This window comes from Brienomyrus brachyistius, chromosome 11, assembly GCF_023856365.1.
Source record: "Brienomyrus brachyistius isolate T26 chromosome 11, BBRACH_0.4, whole genome shotgun sequence".
Classification (NCBI taxonomy): Eukaryota; Metazoa; Chordata; class Actinopteri; order Osteoglossiformes; family Mormyridae; genus Brienomyrus; species Brienomyrus brachyistius.
This window is the reverse complement of record NC_064543.1, coordinates 16,711,834-16,724,324: the sequence shown is the minus strand read 5'-3', so window position 1 is coordinate 16,724,324 and position 12,491 is coordinate 16,711,834. Positions and strand designations below refer to the sequence as shown.

Here is a 12,491-nt window from a genome sequence, read left to right as displayed (position 1 = left end):
TATCACTTAGTTGCTCTTGGTGTTTCACTGAATTAAACTACTCAGTATTTTTATATTCATATTAAGCTTGTTGACATGGTTCAGCCAAATCCTCTCCTATGTTGCAAAAGCTGGAGTGAAATTGTTGTGCTTAGCACAGTGGCATATTGTGTACTTTCTCCATGCGGGGGACTTGTTTGTATGTTTGCTCTTGACTTCAGACCACTTGGGTTGAATGAAATGTTTTTTCTTTCCTGTTTCCTCGGAACAAATGAAGGAACCCTGGCTTTGTTGCTTTTCCCTTCCCCCCCAATGCGTAAGGCCAAAATGTTTGTAGATGCACAGTCTCTTCCTGGTGGCTACAGATCCGGTGACGTTTACAATTGTGCGATTTATTAAAGGATGGCGCTCCGCACAGTAACGGTGGACCATCGTGATTACACAGGCCACATGTGTGGATGAAAAACAGGAAAATACCATGGCTTACTCTGGGACCATGGACAGTCCACGTTGTGGGGTTTCCTGATTATTCACCTCGTTGTGCTGGTTTCATTTCCTGACATTCTCCACATTGTATGGTGGAAGATTGCACTTCCTGCATTTATTTTTCTCTTTCCTTATTTTGGCTGTCGTCTTATGTGATATTTGTGGTGTTCCGTTTGAACCATATTGAGTACACACACGTCACCCGTGCTGTGCCCTTTAGTATTGCTGGTTTTGGTATGGTGCTCTCTAAGCATGTCCCTCTGTTTGTGTCCCTAGTTCCTTAACCTTGCATACATTGAGGGAAAGGTTTGGTTCTGGGGCAGTCAGCCTTTAAATTTTACATATTTTGATTTGTAGCATAACTTAAGCGTGGTCTTAAAGGTCAAATAAAATTTGAGATCTGTGAGATGGAATCTCGTTGTCGCTGAACCGTGAGTGATAAGAGCTTGGACGAAAGATTTTAGTAATGTTGTATAGCATGTTTGGTTACATACCTTTAAAGCACTAACCAGTTGTGTGATTGTGAGATGGGGAGGGTGGCAGCAGCTCTGGGAATGTTATAACGTGGACAGTGTGGTTGTGAGGAACTTGGAGGTGGGGGTGAAGCCAGGAACAGATGTTGGTGTTTTGGTTGGGGAGAATTTTTTTTTCAAATTTTCTTTGAGTGTGCCCCTAGGTGGCTAGTGTTTTGTAGACTCGTTTTCCATATCTGATAATCCTTTCTGATGCTAATCACTGGTTTGCTTGTCACAGAATAGTAGAAAGTGTATTGTATTTACCAGAACTCTGCTAATTTGTTTGAATTGCAGTGGGTTCCATCTTGTAGGGAGTTCTGGAGATGTGTTAAGTAGAATTAGGAGATGGGATAAGAGGGTTGTCTTTCTTTGTTTCATTGATTAGTACATGGGTGTTCTAGGTTCTGGCTGTCTTCAAAGATGAGTGAAATGTGACTTCAGTGTATTAAAAATATCTAATGGAAATGCAACCTGGTTATTTTATATGGTTATAGAAATTTGTTAAAGAATCCTATCAGGGTTGCTAGGCTGAAAATTGATGCCTTTATCTGGTAGATCCATGATCCATTATCCTTCTGAAGCCCTCCATTTTCACAGAAGAGGTGTAGAAAATCTTGAATGGCCAAACAATAAATTGGGAATGACAACATTTCAGTGGGCCTGCACCTACAGACAAAGAACAGAGGCCATAGAATGTGGCTCTCACATCTAACTCCATCTGAAGGGGCTTTTGAATAGGAGAACACGCAGATGGTGCTTTTGGTGTTAATGGACCTGAGATGTGGCTTGGTATGGCTCAGTCGGGTTCTGGTGGAGGATTGGTTTGGTGTGAAGTGTATTAAGCCACGCATGGGGGTAGGGTGGGGTCCAGGAGATAACATGAGAAGCCCTAGGTGTTAATTCTTCATCTTATTTCCTTTCTTCTTTGTGGCTTCCGAGCTGGTAGCACTCTTCCTACCCTCCCCCCGGTGTGATGTGGGGTGGGGCGGTGAGCTTGAATCACAATCACTCAGGCCTTTAACGGCAGCACCCTATTGATGGACCAGCTGGATCCATTGACTCAACCCATTTGCATTGAAATCCAGCTGCAGGAAGGAGGGAGGACATTACTGACAGGCATACCTAACCAGGCCAGCCATTCAGCAGTTGACTGTGCTGCTTTTTATGTTACTAGATTGCATGGTTCTCAATCATACACCAAAATGTTGTTAAATTGCAGCATTTAAGGTGATATACCAAAAAAAAGCCCAAACTTATTATTTTATATCAGTGGCTTCAAAGTCACAAGGATGTTCTTTTGAATTTCACAGATTTAAATATGTTGAGAGAGGGCTACATTGTTTTTTTCCCTGCTTTTCCAGCAAAGTGGTATTTTTATTGTTTTTGCTGGATAGCTGCTTATTTTTGTGTTTCGCTGCCAGGGTGGTATGTGTACGTGGCTTTCGTAGGTGCTGCTGTCCCGGTGAGGAATGGCTCACTGCAGCTCTGCCTATCCCACAGTGGCATGCACAGCCTTACAATGGGCCCTTATCTCTTTTTATGTTCGTGTTTATGCAGTGCATTTTTTTCTCCACTGCTTTCGCACTTTAGGGCCTTAGTTTTTTTTTAATTTTGTGAATCACCACATCTTTCCATTGTGTTTAACATTAGGTAGCAGCTGAGAGCTGCTGGGTTGGAAATGGCCTGCTATTTACCAGATAATCTAACCACTGACTATAGTGTTCGACTGTCACCCTCCTGGATATTTTAATGAGATAATGGTCAGTTCCAGAGCCTTGTTGGTGAATGGATTTGATGTTCATCAGTGGAACTTAATTGCTTCCCTATGAAATATGTGATCGCTCTCCTTGCTTTGTTTGTGTCCTCCAGCATGTTGACTCCATAATCTAGGTAAGAAGCTTTATTTAGGTATCAAATCTGCATCCCACCCCTAATTTATACAGACAGAGATTTGCAGTGGAAATGAAAATTGGTCATTTGAGTATTTTGCTAATGAACCCATGTCCAGCGTACTCACTCTCAAAACCCTGGATGCAGTTATCTAACCAACCCATTATTTGTCTCATGCCCTTAATCTACACAACAGACAGATTGCAGAGGTGCAGACAAGCTTAAATGGCTTCGTTGTGAATCATTGGTCCTCTCATTGCTTTCATCGAATGTGTATGGTAATAGAAGCTGCAGCTGTAGCCCTGGTTCTGTTCTTTTATTTAACCATGTGTTAGTTCCAGACATAATCCGAAAGCCTTGTCGCGTTTTTCGGAACGCTTTCCATCTGACTGATCTCAGTCATGGGGCGCCTTCTCACCCCCATTTCTCCATAACAGGAATCTCAGAAGTCTATAAATGATTGGCAGATTTCCTTTCATTTCAGTGGTATTAATTTGAATTCTGGTTTGCAGAGCTGGTGTGGGGCGAATGAGATGCGGGTCGGGGGATGATTGCATGTGTGCCGGGCCGCATTTCCCTGAAATTGTCTGTTGCACCGCAGGGCAGAATACAGCACGTCTGCCATTGGCTGTAAAATCTTATCCTCGTCAGACTTTGTATTAAATTCGTGTTACTTTAAACACAGTTCTGAAGGCATGAAAATGTTTATAGCCATTCTTTCGGTTTTTGATTAATTTCTGATGCCGTTCCTTAAATGATCCGGCACGTGTGAAATTTGCGCTCTAACGGTTACGGTTACTTTTGGCACTGAGCCTCAGAAATCCAACTCCATTTACTTCCCGGCAGCCCGCCTCTTGGATACCAGGTCGCCCGGGGTGTTGCTCGGCGCCGCTTTGCCCGAGAACAGCCTGGCAGGGGGGTGTGCTTGGAAGCGCGGGCCCAGAGGGGAGTGTTCCTATTTCGCTTTGTCAGGCCAGCTTGGTACAGGCGAGCAGTTGGGAGATGTTGCTGGTTAGCGAGGGGAACCCAGGCGCGGCGCTCTGTTGAGAAAAGAGGAGTGGTGAAATAAAGGCTTGTTAACATGTGACCTCGGCCTCATCATGGGGGCGCTGTACAGTGGAGCTTTCTGTGAGTCTGAGTTAGTGAAATTGCCTCCCTGCAGCAGATGGATGAAATGTGACGGTCCTATGTCTGTTCTTTAGTTCTCTTTCTGAAGAGCAACGTGGGGATTTATTTAGCCGCGATGCACCCCTGTGCATGTGTCAGTCTCTCAGGACACTTTTACTGAGGGAGGGGGAGGAAGCTGGAGTTTTAACTGTAGCTAGCTCTTTGAACAAGGAAGGGGAGGCGAGCTGCAGCCTTTAAATAAATAATGTGTGCTCTCATGCAGGGCTCAAACAGGAGAGCACGCCCAGTCATCCTCTGCTCTGCATCCGTTTACTCCCCCGCCCCCCAACCCCGGTGGCGATTTTCTCCTATCTGTAATTCATGCATTTCCCACTCTAGGCTTTCTGATGAGTCGTAAATGAGAATGGGGGGGGTGGGGTAGCAGAGTCGCCTGGGATGATGCGATGTGGTGTCTGAAATGTGCTCTTGGTGCCACCTCATGCACCCTCCACTCTGCTCTGTGTAAATGGCAAGGTGGAAGGAAGACTGAGGGGAAATGACGATGGGGGAAGAAGAACTTGGGACGACATGGCTTTCAGAGAGTGTGTAGAGAGCAGCTGAACAGATGTCATTACTGATGCCCTGAACTGGTCCCAATGGGTGAGACAGATCTCATTAGGGAGGGTGAGGGGTCTATCAGACATGTCTCCCCACATTGGTTTGATTTCTGCTGTGCTGGGAAGACTCAGGTGTGTCTTACTGCTTTTAATCAAAGGTGTTAGCATGACTTAGGGCTGGTGGGGACAGTAGGTGGTAGATTGCCTTGCTCTGTCAATACTGAACAAACCCTCCAGTGCTTGCTGCCATGGTGATGGTAGGAGACAGCAAGCTGAATGCCTCCGAGCCTCCAGGTGCGCCGCTTTGGCCGCTTGGCGAAATTCTGTGGAAATACAGGGATTGTCCTGGAGCTGCATGGCGTGCTTCATGTTGCGGTGTAGCCCCCCCCCACCCCCCCGGGGTGAGGAAGCCATGGCAGATGGATGCTTTTCAGACATGGCTTGAACAAGCGCCCCGGTGTCGCCTCATGGGGGTGAAGAGAAGCTGAAGGAGAACAATGAGCTTTTTGCCCCGCACATCTGTGAAAAGCTCCAAGGCCCCCGTGACCTCCCTCGTGACCTCCTCCAGACCAGGGCCCCCTTGCAGTTTGAGGCCTCATCTGCCCACCACTTACTCTGCTTTCTGTGTCTTATTTTGGGTGTCTTTGTGTTACTGCCACAGAATCTCTGCTTTTATCATCTTGTTTACTTATTAGCTTAGCACGAACGCCTGTGCGGAGTGCTTATTTTACACCAATTTACACAGCTGGGTGTTTGCTTGCACAATTTGGATTAAGTACCTTACTCAAGCGTACAGCTGGGTTCTTTAGCACTCCTGCAGCTGCTGTTATACATATCCGAGGTTAGATCTTGATAGAGCTGCTGTGCGACAGGCTGGTTGCACCCAGAGCCTTAAACCGCCTCAAGCCGGACTGGCTAAACCGACCTGGCCTGGTTACTCAGTGGATGAATGTTCACGGAACCTTGATTATTCACCAGTTTCCTGGTCTCTTACAGAGACTGGATGCCGCTTCTTGGTTTCCAGGTGATCTCTGTTGATTTTATTCGTTCCCTGGCTGCAGCGCTTCTTAAAGGCTTTGCCGAGGCATTATCTGTTCCTTTATTGCTAACCTTGGCTGGAATGAATGTAGTTCAGGGTTTCACATTGAAAATGGCTGAAAGAAACATTCAATATTTTTCTGTTCAGCGAGCTGAATGCAGTGAATACTGTACACGTTAAACCCCATGACTGAACCTGCAAAGGCATTATGACAGCCTGGTGTTTTAGTCTCCAAATAGCCTTGGCGAATTGACGGTAGATATTCCCATGGTGATGGGCTGGGCAGTGTGCGAACGCGCGTGCATGTGGGTGGAAAATGTGCTTGTGGGGTTCATCGTACATTTCATCCCCCCCTCCCCGTCTTTCATTCTTTTAATTGGGTATTATAATGAGAGCAATATAATACCCCATCGCTGGGTTTGCCAGGCTGCTCACTGTCAAATGAAAGGCAGAGTGCTCCTTCCATCTGATGTGAAATGAGATGATGGGGGTGGGGGAAGGGACGCATTCTGTGACACGTAATCCACCTCTGCTGAAGATGGTGGGGGCATGTAAGGGTTGGGGATGGGCCTGGGCAGCGTCCCGTCGCAGTGTGAGGGAGGGGGCAGAGCGCGGCCACGTCGCCCTGACATTTAGGCTCCCCACCCCCCACCGTTTGAACACGCCCCTTCTTTTCCCAGCCGCTGCAAGGCATGCAGGCCTTTCCTATCGGCGGCAGTATTTTTATCTGGAATGTACCTTAATATGCGGTCAGCTGGAGTACATCATATTAGCTGCATTAGCACCTTTGCATCTTGTGAATTATGTTCCCTATGTAGCTTGCTTCCTAAAAACAGACTCTGTCCTGTCCGTAAACCCACCCCCTGCTTTGATATAGTCGTGTGTAAATTTTCCACTTGGGGGGCTGACAGTCTGCCTTTGGCTGGCAGCAGGAAGCAGGAGTGGAGTTGTGCCGTACGAGTCCTTTGCTCGTGTCGGTTGACCTTGCGGATCAATCTGGTATGATGCCGGGGCTATTCATTACCGTGAGAGGGATAAATCGGCCGGCTGTATCGATCAGGCGGCCAGAGCTCTCAGGTACACACGGGCGCTGCAGGTGTTCCTGCTGCTTGCTGTTCCATTTGCCCGTCAAAGCCACACCGCAGCCGCTTAATTGAAAGAAAAATCGTGATCCTCTGCTGTGCGAGAAATAATTGCATGTCACTGTGTGGAGGGGAGTCTGAGAGATGTATGGTCTTCGTGACAGAACACGTGTCTTGAATTAAGGCCGGTGTTTGAATGTCTCCAAATGTGGGGTCGGCGGTACAGAGGAACGGTTGCCATGGCAATGGGGCGAACGTGGGGTGTTTGTGAGGCGCATGAGTTGAGCGCAGCCGCGCTGTATAAACAAAGTGGCTAGTGCGACGGGAGTGATGCCTGTTCCAGGTTCGTCGTGCGCGTGTGGGTGGACAGGAGGGTGTGCTGGTAGTAGACCATGCTTGCAGTACATTTCTGCATTTTATCTGTGCAGCTTTTGCTTTTCTTCAAAGTAACTTGCATTAATTATTTTCTTAGCCAACTCTCGTCAGCACGTAGGTTGGATGTACCAAGATAATAACGCTCAGTAATTACGCCAGTGGTTTAACTTAAATAACGTCTCAACAGTCCCTGCTGTGGATTGAACCAGAAGCTAACTGGTCACGATGCATTTTCCCCCGTTCTCTCCAGTGTTTGTAGATCTGTCATATCCTTTTGGTATCTGACTCGCCTGTCTGCAGTGACTCCCCTCTGACTCACTTGTCTGTGCCTATCGGGAAGCAGACAGTTGATACAAACTTCATGCCTCTTTTTTTGCGTGGCCAGCCGTCGGTCGCTGTGCGGGAGAGCTGCATGCTCATTGGATGATTGATTAAATTTGACATTCTGCCCTGGCTTCTCCCAGGTGTGTGATGGGTCAGCATGGCCACTTTGTAGCGAGGAGTCAGAGTAAGGCCAGGTAGTTGAGTAACTCCTTCATGGTTGTCGAGCGATGCGGCGCAGTCTTCAGCACCACTCTGAGACCCAGCAGATCCTCGCCATCCCTTGCTCTCGATGCACCACAGTTAGCGGCCCTAGGGTCTTTGGCACACTCTATCCTGGCTCTTTTCGGGCCGTGCTTAATGCACTAAACCCCCCAGACAGGCCATCTGATGTGTATTGATGTTTTAATGCACGTACCAGTGCTGGTGCTCAGAATTTGATTTTGCTGGGTATCAGTGTTGAAATCAGTGAGGCCCATATGTTGGGGTCCCAGACTGCAGCTCGGCCTGTTCTCCTGAGTATTTGTAGATAAGAACGCTCCAAAAATGTCCTGGATATTGTCGCTGCGCCTCGATTAGTGCGTATTTTATTTCGTTTGCCTCATCTCAGCCATGGGGACCTGAGGGGTTTTGTGACGGCTGTCCGCCGGGCATCCCACTCTCAGCGCCCTTCAGGACCAGTTGTGCTTGCCCAGTCATCTAGGAGGTGAAGGAGCATGGCGTCATCCCCATGGAAAACTGGCCGATCGATACTGGAGTTGTTTTGGAGATGAGCCCTGCACTCTGCTTCTCAGTCTCCCTTTTTCCCGTCCCTGTCTAGTTCCTCCCACCAGTCTCCCCAGTAGCTGGGTCAAGTTGCTCCCCTTTATGGTGGGTCAGATATTATGCTTGCCTGCACTGCTTATAACAATGGGTCCCTTCCTGCTAATACGCGATGCTTGAAATATAAAATGGGCCTTACAGCTTGGTCCTGTTGTTCATTTGAACTGACTGCTCTGTGTTAGGAACAATATGGCCTAAAAATCGGACTTGTGTTTGTAGATCTGATGCGTGTTGCAGTACTAACAGCTTAATATTGTAATTTCACCAAATGGTGCTTCTCTCAGGCTAATAGTTGCTTAAATGGTTAAATTGAGTGTACTTGCCTCAGACTGCTATGAGCTCAGGCAGATTTTAAACCCAGCACTCGGACTCTTAAAGGTTCTGCTTATCATTAAACAGATGACCAAGTTGTATAGTATTAAGTGGATATGAAAAAGCTGGAGACATTAATACAGACAGGCTGTGATTCGCAGCTGCAGAGCTATCTGTCCTGTGCTCCGCAGTGCCTATTAGGCCGAAGTACTGCATTTATGATCAGGAGAGAAGATGGCTGGTTTGCAGGTGTGCTTGATACAGGCAGAGAAGATGCTGAGCAGTAGGTGGGGGGTGTTGTCCTGATTTCACAGATAAGTGAGACAGACCAGGTTGTGGGAAGCGTGGCAGTTCCTGTAAAACAATGCTTTGGAGAGCAGGAGGAGGAGAGAAGTGACAGCGAGCCATCAGGCCAGGCTGGAATGGCTGCACCGTGGAGAGCATAACAGCACCCATGTTCTCTAGCAGTCCCAGAATGCTTTGCTTTCACATCCAGAGATGTGGTCATAGCCAATCTGTTACCTTCTGTTGCAGTTTTCATTATTCGTGGCTCGTGTTTCCCAGTAAAGCTGCAGGCTTCTAGCACCTGTCCATAAGGGTCTAGGCGTGTGGTCTTCTCTCTTCCACCCTAATCAAGCTAATTTACTCTCCTCCAGTGGTGTGAATAGGCAGAGCTGGAGAACTCCACATGAACTGAGGCTGCTCAGGGCCGTAGATCTGTCAGCAGAGCTCCGGTGGGGGTGGAGGGACCCGGTGTCTTGGCCGCTGTGTGTGTGTCACTCTTTTTTTAGAACTGTCTGGTGTTCACACTCCATCTTTAACCCTGAAAAGACCTTCCTTGACACCAGTTTTCAGCCTGGGCCAGAGAGTAGGGCTGCAAGATATCACATTATGATTATATGAGCTTCAGATGACGGGTGCAGACATTTTGTCCAGAAGCCAGCTTTTCGGTACTATACGGCCATTTACTTACACCCACAATTTGGTAATCAGATTACTAGTGTGCTTAAAATATTAATGACAGGTGTATTGTGATGTCCAAAAGTTAGTAATCTGTGTAAATTCGGTGCATCCTTAAACTGCAAAAAAAATACCACCTTTTTTTTTAAACCTTGTTTATCCACAATATCTCCTCTGTCAAAAGATGTTGTGGCTGTTGAGCTGTCCCTTTCTTCTCCGCTGCTTCAGTGCTTATCCCTGATTTACCAGAACAGTAGCGTGTGGCGTGCTTCACTAAGCAAATTTAATAAACAGAAGGTTATGTCGAATTTATACAGATTACTAACTTTTGGGAGTCAGAATAAACCCCTCATTAATATTTTAGGTGTACTGCTAATGTGATCACATCCATGTTGTACTGAAAAGCTGACGTCCAGACAAATGTTTATGTCCATCATCTAAAGCCCAGGTAATTATTTCGCATATGTCCTATAATCACGATTGTATCGCAAATTGAAATCATGCAGCCCAAATGGAGAAGCATTTCGGTCTGGGTGAAACTGTGTTTGGACTACCATAGTGATGTCACAACTAGCTTAGGCATGACCCACACACACTGAGTATTGCTCGAAGCAGGTCTTGAATCAACTGGGCCAATTAGTTGGTAATTATGTCTGGTGTTTACATCTGACTGTTTTCCCCCAAAAGGGCATTAAAATAGCATGTTTAAGTGCAGGGCAATTTAAATGCATTCTTATATACCTTTTTCATGTGAATATTGCCATTTTACCTGTGCCTGTACTTGTGTGGGTGTAATTATGGAAGCCGTAATGCATTATGTATGTAGCACTCTATTTTCTAAAGCTAGCTGTCCAAAGCCACTGACCTCCTTGTAGTAGGGGTGGGGGTGGGAAGTTTGTAGTTCTTCACACATTCAAATGCATAAACAACTGTCTGTGAATTGGTAGACATCCCATAAAATAGAAAGCAATGACTGTCCTTGCGGTGCACTTGTGTAATTCAACCATGGAGTTTACAACAGCTACAGCCTGTAGTTCCTGTCTCACAAGTACGTCAACGGTCCTTGGGAGGTGGTAGCTCCGTCGGGTAACCTTTCATGAGCAGGAGACGAGGGGTCTGTGGGGGGTGGAGGCCCAGATTGGCGCCGTTAGTCTGTGTTGACTTTCTGGCCTGTTCAGGGTCACTATTTCGTCAGCGACACGCGCACAGGAGATGATAAACTGTCATAGCGCCAAAAAGGTATTAGAGCCGGTACTTTCCCGGTGCCCCGCCGCTCTGCTCAGTCGCACGCAGTTAGCCTGAATCGGGGAATGGTGCCATTTCACATACCTCATCCTCTGGATTAGAGATGCGGAAGTAGCGCTCCTTGTGGGTTGCCTTTAAGACCCGTCGGACTCGCTAGGCCCGTCTGCTTGGGTTGAGGTGGGGGCGAAAATGTTGAAGTTCTTTTTTTTTTTTGTTCTGTGCCGAGGGAGTGCAGGTGGCCCTTCTGTGTGAGGGTGGGTGCGAAGGGGGGCCGTTTGTGCCATTGGGCAGCCGGAAGGCTAGAGCACGGTGCCTATAGTGTGGGGCCCTAGGGCATCACGCTGTCCTCTGGCTGGGGACACGACCCTTCTGCAAAGGACTGCATCACAGGGTTATTAAATTCTAACAGGGAGTCTAAGTTTGAATTCTGTCTGGGCCCATAGCAGTCTGTGGCAAGATTAGGCTGCCTCACAGAGCTGCTTTTACACAGCAGTTCGCTGCATTACGTTCCTTTCATTCAGTGATGTGCACTTTCCAAAGCACCTCATGCAGTTTTCCAATTTTCCCCCTTTGTTTCACATGGGGATGGGCGATTTGATTTTATATTGTGATCAATCTTGAAGACATCTGCGATCTTCTTTTCATGCAAATCACCGATATCTTGAGCTTTCATGTCCTTCTAAACCTCACATAAAACTTCGAGTTACAATGTGTGTCACTACCTGACCCATAACACACTTTCTCACCTGCCATTGAATTGTTTTTCAAATATATCATGCATGATAGGGACCCTGTGATACAGCTGTGATACAACTTGGCCAATCAGTACAGTCACCTAGTAGGAAGTCATTCTGTTGGTTTGTGAACATAGCACGAAAGTAACTACCCGGTTCATACCACCTGCCCGATTTGTACCTTATATATCTGCACCACATTATATTTCCTGGCACTGCCCAATCCGTTCATCCTGCTGTTTAGGTATGACCCACACACACTGAGTATAGCTTGAAGAATACAAGGAATCCAAAATCAGAATATCTGGCTGAAAATCCCATTCTGTGCTAGTGGAGATAGCTTACAAACAGCTTGTAAAATACACCTGATGTAGTGAAGAATTTTTAATGGGATCAGGATGGGTTGTGAAAATATCATGAAGTGGTACTAATCGTGCAACTTTATAAATGCTAGAAAAAGTAATATTGCACATGCACAGACGTGCGAGGTACAAATCAGGCATGCGCAGTCACATATTTCATAGATTAGTTATCTGTAAACTTTGTCGGGTCCAGGGACCTTTTCTGAAGTGCCAGCAAATGCTGCTAAGTGCCTTTATGAAAGCAGGTTTTTCATCTCTGGAGAAGCAAACTGCATGTCAAAGAGCCGAGGAATTGGCATAGCACATGCTACAGCCTGTCTATCCTTTTATGGTTGCCTTGTCTGCCCCGGATGGAGAACAATAAGGCAGTATGTTCATCCTCTTTCACTCGCTCTTCAATAGCTTCCCTTCATGAAGGCTATATGTGAATTTTTATCTTTTTCCTGCCTCTTGCTGAAGTTTTCAAGGCCTTAAACATTTCAGTGTGTACAGCCGTTCACGGGTGTCTGGGACTGTGGCTGCTCTGATTTGGGCCCCGTTGGAGAATCATTCAGGATATAGCCCTGTTTTTGTGCCATAGGGAGGGAGGGCTACAGGGCTGCTCAGGGCAGGAGATGGGGAGCGTGGTAGCATGTATGACATTCC

At 46.9% G+C, this 12,491-nt stretch overlaps 1 protein-coding gene across 4 annotated transcripts in view; it reads left to right on the top strand.

Annotated features, from left to right (window-relative positions):
- Positions 1–12,491, top strand: part of ankrd11 (ankyrin repeat domain 11) — a 78,015-nt gene that overhangs the window by 2,838 nt on the left and 62,686 nt on the right. The window lies entirely within an intron of this gene.